We start from the raw sequence: 13,968 nt of genomic DNA, 5'->3' as shown, positions 1-13,968 counted from the left end.
GGTCCACAGAGTCGAAGGAGAGAACAAACTCGCACGAGCCCTGACCTTCATAAGCCTGCCATGGCATGCATGTGTGTCCACAGCCACAATCAATTATTAAAAAATTTAAGTCAGAAGCAGCCTGCTTGCAGGCTCCTCTGAGATCTGCCAAAGAAGCAAGCCCCGTTTTGCTTCCCAGGTCTGACTTTCCTTAGAGCCTTCACCTGCTGACTTTAGTGCCAAGACCAAAATTCTCAGACTGAAATCCATGCTGTCTGCCTAGTACGTCTGTTCATGGCTTTCATATGTCTTCTAATAAACTGATTACCCCCCAACACAATCTGTCTCTTGGTGGAACCCCTGGAGCCTGCACCCAAGACCTTTCACTCTCCACTTGAGACTGCTATTTTATACAGATGTTACCATTCTTTATATATACATTATGGGGACAAATGATGCTTGAAGTGTGGCAGATACAGTTAGGCTATTGGGGAGACTGGTCCTGTGTCCTGAAGAACTGAAAACCAATCCTTTCTCGTTAAAGAGGAATGGGACCCTCTCATATTTACCCAAATTACAATGTTCAATGACCAGACAAGACTCCTGTGGTGCATCCAGTTGCAATGTTGACAATAGCAAGACCTGTTCAAGAGAATGTGACATCATTGCTCTGTGATATACCGTGTTTCTATATTCAGGAGGGGTTTGGCTAGATGCAAGGTTTCCTAAATGGATTGCTATCCACACTAATATGTCAGTATTTTGGGAAAATAGGCAGACATCCCAATGCTATCGGAAGTGGTACCTCAGGGGTTCCCCAGGCTGCTGGGGACTTCTAGCTCCAGCCAAACTTGGATTTGTTGCTTAACACCAAAAGAACTTCAGGGCCAGCCAGTTACTGAGGTAGAGTTGGGGTTAAATACGGCTATTTTTTAAAAATAGTGTTAGCACAGGATTAGGAGAAAGAGAGGCTCTCAGAAGAAAGCAAGATGGACCCAAAAGAACAGGAATGGCTTCTCAGAGAAGAGCTGTAGACAGTAAGTCACATCCAAGTATGAGATGGGCTCTCCAGGGAGAGCATCGGATCGTCTTTGTTTAACAATTATTTTTACAATCGTCATACATTGTAGTTTTGTGGGGTTTAAAATTACTGTCTTTAAAAGATTACTAAAAACTTAATAGGGTCACAGTATGATTCCTGGAGGGCCCTTGACCAGAGATCACAGTTGATGAACTGCCCAGTATGCAGGAAGGTAGGACTTCTCTAAAGCAAACAAAGTCAATAGTATTGCTTGGCATTTTCAGAAAATGTCCTGAGGAAGGGATAAGGCCCTATGCATCATCATATACACTCAGTATATTCATCGCTAATTCAAATACAAAGGGCATTATCATCTCTGTGTCAGCAGCCTTATAGCACATGGTAACTGTGCAGGAATTCTTGCTTCTCAGCTGGCAAGAGGCTCAACCAGACTTCCAGGGTGAGAGGCTCCTTGCCTTTCCCATATCCCCCTAATTTCCCTGTCTTTCCATATTGCTTCAGATCTGTAGGTACAGATTTAACTGTGAACAAATATGCTACAATGCACCCAGCGGCCATTGCTCTTATTTGTAAGACTCAGAATCGTCAAAAATTGTCTTTGGTCCTAGGATCTTTTGGGCATCCTCCCTAGTCACAATCATAGCCCCAGGGGACAGCATTGCCCTTTTAGAAATTGTCACGAGGCATCAGTGCTGAGATCTGGTAAATAATGTGGATGATCAGAAAGGAAACATAGCCTGTGGTAAGAGGTAAGGATTTGACACAGAAAGGAAAGGACTGCATTGTGCCTCACAAGCTAATTTAAAAAGCAATCCTCACACAATCAGTTGTGTGTAATGCCAGGCAACAACATGGACAGACTTCTAAATGGTCACCTTGCAAGGTGGATTTCAGTTTTGGCCTTGTAAAAGTTAGCTAGCTCATGGTCAAAGATCTGAAACTGGAATGTCTTTGTCCTGACAGAAGAACTGCTTGTAAATCTAGGACAGGAGCCATGTGATCTTGGGCAAATTACTCAACATCTATGAATCTCAACTCTCCACCTATAATGGCAGTCTATAATCTAGACAACAGGGCTGCTCAAAGCACCGAGTGAGCTATTAACATAAAGCCTAATACATACCAACTGCTCCAGGAATAAAAGATACTTTGTAATTATTGCTATAGTAACAAAAGCAGAACTGTTACATCTGAAAATCAGGGAGTTTGTCATGTAACATCTAGAACTTTGAAAGATAAATTGCGCATGCCCATGTCTGTGTCCTAGGCTGAGAGAGGTTGTGGTAAGGAATGAGTCACAGGGAACATTACCCAGCTCCCGGCAGAGGTCCCCAGAGCACCCACTGCAAAACAATCGTGATCCCAGTGTGGGTGGAAACAGCGGGTGCCTTAGCGTGTGGGAGAGTCACACACTGAAGCCCAGGCTGGCTGAGCCCTCCAGCTGTCCCCAAGCCACCTCCCCCACCAGACCCCAGGATGGCACCGGAGTGGGTGAGACTGAAGCCGTCATGGGGAGGTTTCCTCTGTTTCAACCCCAGCAGCAAACTCTGAACTTTGAATCTGTGCTCCCAAGGATTCATATGGGGTATAGTCCAGACACATGGGAGTTAGAGCCAGCAAAGAAGCAAGATGCATTCTTTAGAGGGAGTGGGCTGGACGGGAGAGAGGCTCAGTGGATAAGAGTGCCTGCGCTGTTGCAGGAGCTGAGTTCTGTTCCCTGAACCCATGCTGGGCAGTCCACAATAACCTGTAACTCCAGCTCCAGAAGATCTGGTGACCTCTCGGGCCTCAGAGGGCAGGCAGGCAGGCAGGCTGATAGGCAGGCAGACAGGCAGGCTGACAGGCAGGCAGACAGACAGAGAGACAGACAGAGACACACAGACAATAAGTAAATACATACATACATACATACATACATACATACATACATACATACATACATAAATACATAACATACATACATAAATACATAAAAACACAAACAGGAGCCACCAGACGCTGACAGGGAGAAAGAAAGAGAACAAAGGGTCCTTGGTGGGAGTTGATGCTGCTTGTCTCCTCCCCCTCCTCCCCTGTCCCCCCTCCTCCTTCTCCTCCTCCCCCTCCTCCTTCTTCCCCTCCCCCTCCCCTTCCCCTTTTCCTTCTCCTCCCTCTTTCCCCCACTCCTCCTCATGACTTTATTCAACTTTCTAAATATGCCCCCCCCCCCCCGCTTATATCTCCAGGACTTTTCCTAGGGTATGAACTTTGTCTGTGAGACTACCATGTAAACTTTCTGTGCCTAAGGATTTGTAAGTTCATTGGGCAAAGTTAAATTTTTTATAAAAATCTGTAAAAAAAAAAAAAAAAGTTAACTTAAAACTTGAAACGAAGGGTTGATAGTTAAAAATCTACAACATGCTTATAGATAACTTGGATTCAACTCTTGTTTAGGAAAACAGATTTTTTAAGAAGGGTGTGTGCATACTCAATGGGCTCACTTTGAAGTAAATAGCAATTAAGTGGCTTGCCACTGTCTTGGCTGATGATCATCTCATCAGGATGGAAGCAACCACGTTGCTGCTGGCCATCTTTATACGGTTAAAAAGAGGACATACCATGTGATTTCACCACCATCATAAAATGACCACGTGGCATAAACCAAATAAAGCAACATCCATCAAACGCCTTAGTCCTCTGAGCCTCTGATTATCACTACACCTCTTTTTCAGACTAAGGGGGTGACAGCAGCACCCCAGGATATTTTTGATGGATCTTTTATATATAAATTTTGGATGGATCTTTGTACGATGATTTTTGTCCTGAGGATAAAAATAACAGATGAGGATAAAACCACAAACAAGGTTTTTGAGAAGCGGGGTTGTAAAATAGTATACGTTGATGAATAAGTTATTAAAGCAGCATCCACATGCATTTACATGCAAGGATTTAAAAAAACAAAACTGCAAAGCTTTGCAGGTGGGGGAATGTAGGCAACTTTCTCTTTTACCCTTGTGATGCTCTTGGATTTAATGCCTGAGCAACCAGGAAATTTTGGGGGTCAACCCTGAAGAGACCATGCCAATTAAAGATGTAAATAAAAATGTTTAGTGACTTTTATTTGTCCATCAAGGCAACATAAATGAGGCTTTGTTTACTGTGTTCACTAACTTTTTGCTCTTCTTGAAAAAGGCTGAGTTACTGAGTAAAGCACTGAAATTAAAAACTATATATGCCTTTTAAGGAAGCCAAGGAAATAATTATGTAAATATTTATGTAATTACAGAAATATTTAGTCAGTCTATCTAGGTCAATGAGTGGTTTCCCAGCAGGAAAAATCATTACTGCCCTTGGAGATGCCAGTGTGAATAACAGGTCTTCTGGAGGTCAGCTCTATCTCAGAATAGTGTCATGGACTGAACCAGAATGGTGTCCTTGAATGTCCTCAAAACGCAGAGTCTGCAAATGTTACTGATTTGTCACATGCAGAGATTCTTCAAGAAAATTTGCCAATTCTAGTTTTCAATATAAGTAGCGGGCTGTGGCCAGATATATCTCCGAGCTAAGAGGATGCACAGCTCAGGACCCAGAGAACTAGGCCTGAGGAATCTATTTAAAAGGCCAAGGCAGATAATCCCAGCACTTGGGAGGCAGGGGCAGGCAGATCTTGGAGTTCCAAGACAACCAGGTCTATCAAGTAAGTTCCAAGATAGCCAGGGCTATACAGAGAGGCCCTGTCTCAAAAAATCAAAACCAAACCAAACCAAATCAAACCAACAAACCAACCAAACAACAACAACAAAAGGTCAAGGCAGGAAATGCTACCAAAGCAGGACTATGGGAGAAATCAACACAGGTCACCTTCAGGAAAGCAGAGACCAACTGGCTTAGCTCATGATTAGAAAGTCAAAGAGGGGCTGGAGAGATGGTTCAGTGGTTAAGAGCACCAACTGCTCTTCCAGAGGTCTTGAGTTCAATTCCCAGCAACCACATGGTGGCTTACAACCATCTGCAATGGGAGCCAATGCTCTCTTCTGGTGTGTCTGAAGAGAGCAATGGTGTACTCATATACATAATATAGATAAATAAATCTTTAAGGAAGGAAGGAAGGAAGGAAGGAAGAAAGGAAGGAAGGAAGGAAGGAAGGAAGGAAGGAAGGAAGGAAGGAAGAAAGAAAGACAGACAGACAGACAGACAGAAAGCCAGCCAGCCAAAGGGGTCAAGAAAGAAAGAAAGAAAGAAAGAAAGAAAGAAAGAAAGAAAGAAAGAAAGAAAGAAAGAAAGAAAGAAAGAAAGAAAGAAAAAAGAGAAAGCAAGCAAGCCAAAGGGGTCAGGCTGGGGCCTGGAAGGAACCCCACAGAGAGCCTGATGGTTTGGAGTTATTCCTGGCCACTCACAGGTGCCTCTGTGCCCATTAGGAGGCCAGAGAGAGAAGAGCAGGAACAGTGATCCCTTAGTTTAACAGCTTCGCTTAAAAAAAAAAAAAAGAACCCCTCCTCCTTCCTTCTGCAATGCAAAAGTGTTCCTTTTTCTTCCTTTTGTGCACCAGACAAGAAGGCCTTTCTGGTGGGGACAGGAGGGACCTTATATGAGTCAACTCCACCTCCTGGATGCTTGCCTCTAGCCAGGTTTTGATGCCAAGCTGACAGTTACTAGCAGGGATTGGCACCCTTAGTTGGGTCTTCTGATTAAAAATATGCTTTAGGGAAGACCAGCAGAGGTTTAATTTCGTGAAACAGGATCTGGCCAGGGTTTTGGTTAGACTGAGATGGCAGAGATCAGAATGATTGTAGATGAAGGATAGCAGAGGCTCAAGGAGCAGTGAATGGCCCAGGAGTGAGAAGGGATAACGGAGAGTTAGGAATACGGGGAGGGAGGTGAGATGCTAAGGAGCTAGGGCCACAGCTCGGAGCATCAGAAACTCATTGTTTCAGTCGAGGGAACACTGCAACCGGAAACACTGAAGTGTTCCTAGCTTGGAGTGCAGCAAGACAATGGCCGGAGCAGTCTGGCAGGAGGCGGCAAAGCAGTGGTTCTCAGCCTTCCCTTGAATACAGTTCCCCATGCTGTGGCCACTGTCAATCAAAACATTTTTTTCACTGTTACTTCCGAACTATAAATGTGCTACTGTAAGGAATTGTAATATAAATATCTGATACACCACCCCTGTCAAAGGGTTGGTTGGCCCCCAAAGGGGTTGCAACCCAGAGGCTGAAAACCACTGCTACAGAAGGTCTCTCCTTATCTAAGGTCTACTCAGCTAGTAGAAGTCGACTTGAAGATGCGTGTCTAACCACTTATGCCTTGGCTAGCTTTGTAAAGCTTTAGCTATTTAGATAAACTGAGTCATACAAGAAACTGTGATATTCTGTAAGGGCACACTATAAAAGAATCAGAAAAGTAAAGTCCCCAGTCTCTCGGTGTGCTGCATTTATTGTTTTAAGGTTTTATTTTGAGACTAAAGGATCTTCAATTCAAATATTTAAGACAAAAAAACTCAACAGGGATAAAACTACAAAATCCTAATCATAAAAATGTCTATTAACAGTCTGTAAACTGTTAGAGCTGATTAAGACAAGCAAGTTAACGGTCAGCCACCTTATACAAATTCTTTAATGTACTCAGAACTATGCGTGTCGTCATGCTAAGTCCAAACGTTAATTCATTTACAGGGCCAAGATTTATCTTCCTGTATATGTTTTCAAGGTTAAGCCTGAAGCCAGTAATTAAAATCAAGTAAAAGTTTGTTTTTGTTTTGTTTTGTTTGTAAATCAGATATACTTAAGAGATTTGATGATGGCCCTCAAGCCATCAAGAGATCTGCTGAATACAGAAATTAGGTATTTATTGAAAAAGGCTTCCTCTGATAGACAAAAACATTAGCTTCTGGCAGCAGCGGCTGAGGCTACCTCCAGGAAGATGGGCAACAGAAGGCTCCACCTCAGCTTACTTCAAGTGGGTAACGCTGACCACTGGGCAATAAACTGCCTCATGCCTCTCCCATCACCAGGGCCCTGTCCAAACTGTGGACACTGTTGGGCGAGTGCTCTACTCTGCCTCACTAAGGTAGGTCGGTTCTCTCAAGTTCCTCCTCCACAGAAGAAAAATCTCTCAGACCTTCTGGGTCTGGCAGCCAAAGGCTAGAGCTGCCCTGTGTGACAGCCAAAGATTGACAACCTCATCAAAGCCATCGGAATCACCATGCTGGAGCACAGCTGGCTGATGGAGCACAGCTGGCTGTCCAGGTAACATATAATTTTAATTGATACAGAGGCTATTTGGCTTATAGGTCCTGCTCAAATTTTTCCTTCTCGGTTCTCTCTGATGGTGTTGCGAGCACACTACAGCCTTATGCGGTCACCAGCAGCAAGCAGGCCTCAGCCAGCCCCTCCCTGTGAGGCTGCAGCTGCCAGCTCAGTCCATTTCACCAGTAAGAATCAAGACTTGTGTTCCCTAAAGGCAGACAGACTCACAGACAGGTTTGCCTTGCTGGCAGGCTCCACACGGAAAAAGAGAAACCTACAAAATAGGCTTCAATATAAAAACAAACTCAAGCTTTGTTACTGACTACACAGTTACTTTGTACACTGCTATTTAAAAGAACTTGCTTTTCAATGACTGCTCTCAGTAATAAACCAACTATGTCTCACGTTAAATGACTGGATGAAACAAAAAGGTTTAAAGTTTATGTAAGTTCTGAGGGTCTAAGGAAACGATTGAAGTATGTAAATGCAAGTTATAAAGGTCTGGGGGAAGTGATTTAATTTATGTAAAAATGATACATAATATTAAGACTTCAGAAGTTCAGAGTCTTAACATATTAATCAATAGAGTTCTGATAAGGCGTTAATCTGGCCTTGGAAAAACACTGGTTACAATTATCATAGTCAAGGGCTCAAAATTTTAAAATTCCTTTGGCCATTTTCTAAATGTAGACTTAAAAGTGCTTCTCATTGTGCTGAAAACATCTGTGTAATTAATATTAGAGCCAAGGCTTGTGATGGAAAAGGTAAGAAAATTGAGGAGACCAAGGTCTTAAACGGGATGAGGGTAGGGGTGACCTCAGGGCATGACCCACCCAATTAAGCTTCCACCTTGTGAAAGGAAAAAGCCCGAGCAATATTCTGCTCCTAAAAACAACAAATGAGCTAAATGTGGTAGCACACACCTTTAATCCCAGCATTTGGGAAGCAGAAGCAGCATATCTCTGTGAGTTTGAGGCTAGCCTGGTATGGATGGCGAGTTCCAGAACAGTCAGGGCTGAATAGTGAGACCCTCTTTCAAAACAACAACAAAACCCTAACAAACAAAAGCTGCGCAAGTGTGGTTCAGGGAAGCCAGGCTCTATATGGGGGTGGGGTGGGGGGGTGGGGGGGGAGCTGAACTTGGCAGTGTTGTCCATCTGGGTCAGACTTTAGGGTTATGAGGGATGGGACTAGTAAAGGGATGGTAGACTCTTTCTCTAATTAAGAAGAACCGCTGAGTGCAGGCAGGTGTGTTGCAGGGGAGTCCCTGCACAGAAGCCCAAAGATGCCATTACATGAAGCTGTGAAGCCTGAGTTGGAGACCCCAAGATGCTGGAGATGCCAGGGCTGCACACAGGGTGTGGAACCACCCTAAAAGACAGAAGTATGCTGTAGGCAGCGAAGCTGGAGGGGCAGAGCCATCTAAATCCTCTGATGACAGATAAGGAGCTGCAGGATTTAGAGTTTGCCCTGACAAATTTCCATCTTGTTTTGGTCCAATATTGCCTTACTATGCCCCTCTTTCTTCCCTTTTTGGAACAGTCATATATATTCTGTTGTTAAATATGTAGCTTGCTTCTTTATTTTACTGGGGATTACAATTAAGAGACTGTCTTGAGTCTCAGAAGATACTTACACTTTTAAGCAGTGTTGAGACGGAAAGACTATGGGAACTTTTGAAGTTGGATTAAATGCATTTTGCAGTTTGATATGGCCACAAGCCTATGGGGGCAGGAAGTGGAATGTGGTGGTTTGAATGAGAATGGTCCCTAAAGCCTCCTTTTGCAAGAACTCTTTGGGAAGGATTAGGAGGTGTGGCCTTGTTAGAGGAAGGTGTCACTGGTGGTAGGCTTGAGATTTCAAAAGACTAATGACATTCCCAGTGTATCCCCAGTGTATTCCCTCTCTGCCTCCTTCTTGTGGATCAAGATGTAAGCTATCAGCTATTCCATGCCTTTAGTCTGTCATCATGAACGCTAATCCTCTGAAATTGTAAGCCCAATTAAATATACTTTTATAAGTTGTTGGGTCATTGTGTTTTGCCACATAAATAGATATATAACAAATGCATATGTAGACAGTACAAATTAGACTAGATGAGTTATGAAAAAAATGAAATTGGGAGGGAGTGGGGAGATGGGTATATCTACGAGGAGCTGTAGGAAAGAGGGAGTATGACCAAAGTGCATAATATGAAATTCTCAACTAATAAAAATATTATATTGTTAAAAAATACATTTATTTAGTTGCTAGAGAGTAACTGGTGGTTTGAATGAAAATGTCCCCCACAGTTTCATAGGGAGTGGCACTTTTGGGAAGTGTGCCCCTGTTGAAGGAAGTGTGTCACTGTGTGAGCTTTGAGGTTTCAAGTACTCAAGCCAAGCCCAGAGTCTCTTTCTCCTTGCTGCCTGCTGATCTGGCTGTAGAACTCTCAGCTGCCTCTCTAACATCACAGCTGCCTGCATGTTACCATGCTTTCCCACAATGATAATGGACTAAACCTCTGAACTATAAGCCAGCCCCAACTAAATGCTTTCCTTTATAAGAGTTGCTATGGTCATGGTGTCTCTGCACAGGAATAGAAACCCTATTTAAGACAGTTAGTCAATGGTGGGCCACTTGTTTGCATGTACAAGGTCTTGGGTTCAACCCCAACACCACAAACAAACAAATACTTGTTTGAAGACATGAGGTTTATAAGCCTTTTAAACTGAAAGGATATCAACAAAGACAACAATATTAGAGAATACAGGTTAGCTCACAGGTCATGTTCTAGCACAACACACAAAGTTCTGCTCAGACAACAACTATATTCACGGTACTCAATACTAATATCACCTCTAGGAATTCAGACTTGCAGTTTCTCATCTTCAAAGTTGAAAAATAATAATTTACTTAACGCTTTTTGGTTTTGGTCTAAAAGTGTTTTCAAATGTCTTAGTGGCAGCAGATAGTGGAGTGGGCGGAAGTGCTAAAACACGCATTATATCACACCAAGGCTGTGCTCAGTACAAATTATAATTACCACAGGTTTTTCTTTTCTTTTTTTGGAGGGGAGGGGTGCAGAGCAGGAAGGTAGTGCTAGCGATTGAACTCTGGGCCTTCAATGCTAAGTGGGTGGTACTTTACCAAGCTATATCCCCACCCCCTTATTTTAGGTCTTTGTAATGGCGCTCCTTACCGATCCTACCTTCATCAATTAGTTTGGTAAACTATGATGGATTCAAGAAAAAGATCATTAGATTCTACTCGGAAAGATAACCACAGTGTAGATCTTAGAGATAGGGAACCTTGAGAGACTAATGTCTGCTGTGTATCCTGTTATCTGAAACACAGCCCTGCTATTGTTTGCTCTTGAGTGTTCTCTCTGTCTCTATCCATCTGCCTACCTGCATCCATCCATCCTTACCATCCATGTCTTTATGACAAACTATCAGACTAAAACATTAAACTGGGCTTAATAAGCTCTCTGACTATAGACTAAGGCTGGGTTCTGGTGTGAATGAGAAACATCTCACATAGTCTCAGGCATCTGAACACTTGGTTCCCAGATGGTGACACTCTTAGGGGAGCGTCTGGCTAGAGGGAGTGTATCACTGATTTTGAGATTTAAAGCCTTGGGTTCTCTGTTTCCTGCTTGCCACTGAAGATTGAGCCCTCAGCTTCTTACTCCCACTGCCGTGTCTCACTTCCCTGCCATGACTGACATGGTATCCCTCTAGAACCACAAGCCAAAATGAACCCTTCTGTAGGTTGCTTTTGGTCATTTTTTTTTTTTTTTAAATCACAGCAACAGAAAAGTACTCTAAGTACGTGGTGAGGAATAGCAAGGGTGAGTTTGCATGCAGAGGATGCCAATGTCAAACGCTCTGAAGGCAGTAGAACACAGCAACTGCTTTAAAAGACAGTTTTGAACAGAGATCCTTACAGAGGCACAGAAAGAGAAAATGTTTGATTAGACACGAGAAAAGTTATAAATTGGAAGTCTGCCAGTTGGGGAAGGTAAATGTTTGCTGAAGATTATACACATGGAAAAGACACGTCATCGAATCTAAAGTAATTAAAACACCCAATTTAATATAATACAGCTTTACTCAATTTTAATAAACCTACAGCCTCAACAACTATGAGCCACAGTCCAATTTATCTCCATGGTGCAGAAGGAAATGGCAAGTGTCTTTAGTATGACTTCCAGTGAGGCGAAGCTGAGTTAATTATTCTCAAAGTAAATAGAAATAGACTTGGTTCAGTAAGTGAGCCTGGCCAACAAGTTCATTTCCACACACTGGAGAAAGTTCCTAGCAACCAAACATGCATCAAACGGTCAAAGGGACATGTGTTCATAAGAAGGAGCGTCAAGATACTTTTTAATTAATGACTAATATTTATTTTTATTGACATAGTAATTGCTTAGAAATTTTGAAAGAAGAGACTGAGTCTTATTCTGAAAAGCAAGGTTCCCTATCCCTTCTGCATCCCCCACAGTCCACTTTGGGTCAGATCTTTGGGTCTACCTAACCAACGTTTTCAAGGCAGCACACCAGTTTTAGATATCACACGTCCATTCCCTACTCAGCAAGGAAGAACTTGAGCCTGCAGCAGGGGGGACGTCTTCCCCCTTGTGTTCTCTAAGCATGGTTATACCAATTATATTAAAGCAGTATTCCGTGCTTATATTATTGTAACTATCCAAAAACGTATCATCCGTACATTCTTGTTTCCTTTCTGTATCTATTTGCTGTGATTTTAGACTGGATCTCCCTATGTAGCCCCAAACTAACCTGGAACTCACTGTGTAGACCAGGCTGGCCTAGAGCCACCATAGATCTACTTGCCTCTGCCTCCAAGTGCCGGGATGGTTTACATGATGTGTTTATAGCTTACTAACTTTTACCCCAATCCTGTAATGGTATATTAATATAATTTTCTATGTTAGTTGTCCGGGACAAACCCTTACTTCCTCAGCCCTGCCCCACTCCAGGACCTTCCACCCCTGCCTCCACCACGCTGCATTCTCTGCCCCATTCTGGTTTCGGTGTTTTGTTTTTTTCAAATTTCTCTGTCTCCTTAGTTGTCTCTGCTTTTCCCGAATTCCTCATTTCTCACTACTCTTGGTCACCATAGCTCTATATTTTCCAACAGAGGATTTCCTTGAATGGCCAAGTCAGTATTTTGAGAGGAGGGTTATCAAAATGCTAGGTGGAAGGTCTTATATAAATAGAACTCACAGATAGACCCTCCCTCCCACCTGGGCAGCCAGACAGGAAGGTTCCAGGTCCTCTTTCTGGAGAGAACACTTAACCAGAGAGACTACCCAGAGGCTGGGCACAGGCACTGTGTCCCCAAGAAGCACCAGAGGCCTCGGGTAGAAGAAACAAGGGAGGAGCAATGCAAAGAACAGGTTACAGATAGAGGGGCAGCAAAGAACAGGTTACAGACAGAGGGACAGCAAAGAACAGGTTGCAGACAGAGGGACAGCAAAGAACAGGTTACAGACAGAGGGACAGCAAAGAACAGGTTACAGACAGAGGGACAGTGGGAACTAGTGAGTGAGGACGGAAAGCAACCTCCTTGTAACCTGAGTCCTGGGGACAAGTTTGAGCAGGAGGGAGGGAAGGCACATCTAGATCATGGAAGAAGTTTTTACAGACATTGTCAGAGACATTTACAGGGTCAAACATTCAAATCTTTAGAAACATTTTATCAAATGCATCCAAATTATTTTTTACAACATTTTACATCACACATAGAAAAATCGCCTCCCATTTCCTTCTGGTTAATCAGACAGAGTAACATTTTCTACAGTGTTCATTCAACCTCATGAAGAGCCTGAAGAAAACGATGCTTTATAAACACACTAGAAACTCCTGAATAAGTTGTAAATCTCCATAGGCAGCCTCAGCTACACACCAAGGAAGCAATTCACATTGCTGAGAGAAAAACAAACAAACAAAGCTTCCAAGGAAGAGGCAGGCTCAGCTCTGTGAGTTTGAGGCCAGCCTGGTCCATCCAACAAGCTCTACACTAGCCAAAGCTACATAGTAAGACTCTCTCAAAACCAAAACCAAACACTCCCCTCCCCCAGAAATCAGCTCATTGTTGGATGGGGGGTGGGGGTGTGTGTGAGAATGAGTCAAGTTTTCAGCTCAGGCCCCATCGGGTCTGGAAGGTGGTAGCTCATTTAACCCGCACCTTCTCTTTGGCATACGGGATAAATGGATAAATGCAGAACCGCACTGTGGGGCTGGGCCTCTGCTTGTCCTAAAAGCCCACAGAAGAGAAGAAAACCGAGTCTTGTGGCTTACAAGCTATGGTGTGGGAACTACTTCATTTAGATAAGACCAGAGGGGATCCAGAGCATCCTCCCTGAAAGTCATTTCAAGTGACTCGGAATTGGCTCTAAGAGACATTTGTGTCCCTCCCCCACCGGCCACGCTACTGAAAGTCCCACTGCCAGCCATATTCCCTACTCAGCCTTTCCTTCTTTCTTCTACCTGAGGCCTCTGGTGCTACTTGGGAACACAATACCTGCGCGCAGCCTCTGGGTCGTCATCCTCTACGCAGCGGAGCTAGTGGGTCCCCAGCAAGCCCCTGCAGTCAGTGCGCAAATTTGTCTTCCATCGAGTTACTTTGTTTGCATCTCTCCGGCTGGCATTTCCTGGAAGCAGGGAGCCTGTCCTGCTTTTAGGGAGTATTTTAGGGAGTGAGGAAGAATGGGTGAGG

At 43.6% G+C, this 13,968-nt stretch overlaps 1 protein-coding gene across 7 annotated transcripts in view; it reads right to left on the bottom strand.

Moving 5' to 3' along the window:
* The window catches only part of Shld1 (shieldin complex subunit 1), a 64,125-nt gene that overhangs the window by 6,433 nt on the left and 43,724 nt on the right, over window positions 1–13,968 (bottom strand). The window lies entirely within an intron of this gene.

Source organism: Mus musculus, chromosome 2 (genome assembly GCF_000001635.26).
Source record: "Mus musculus strain C57BL/6J chromosome 2, GRCm38.p6 C57BL/6J".
In the NCBI taxonomy this organism is placed as follows: Eukaryota; Metazoa; Chordata; class Mammalia; order Rodentia; family Muridae; genus Mus; species Mus musculus.
This window is presented reverse-complemented; position numbering and strand designations above follow the sequence as displayed.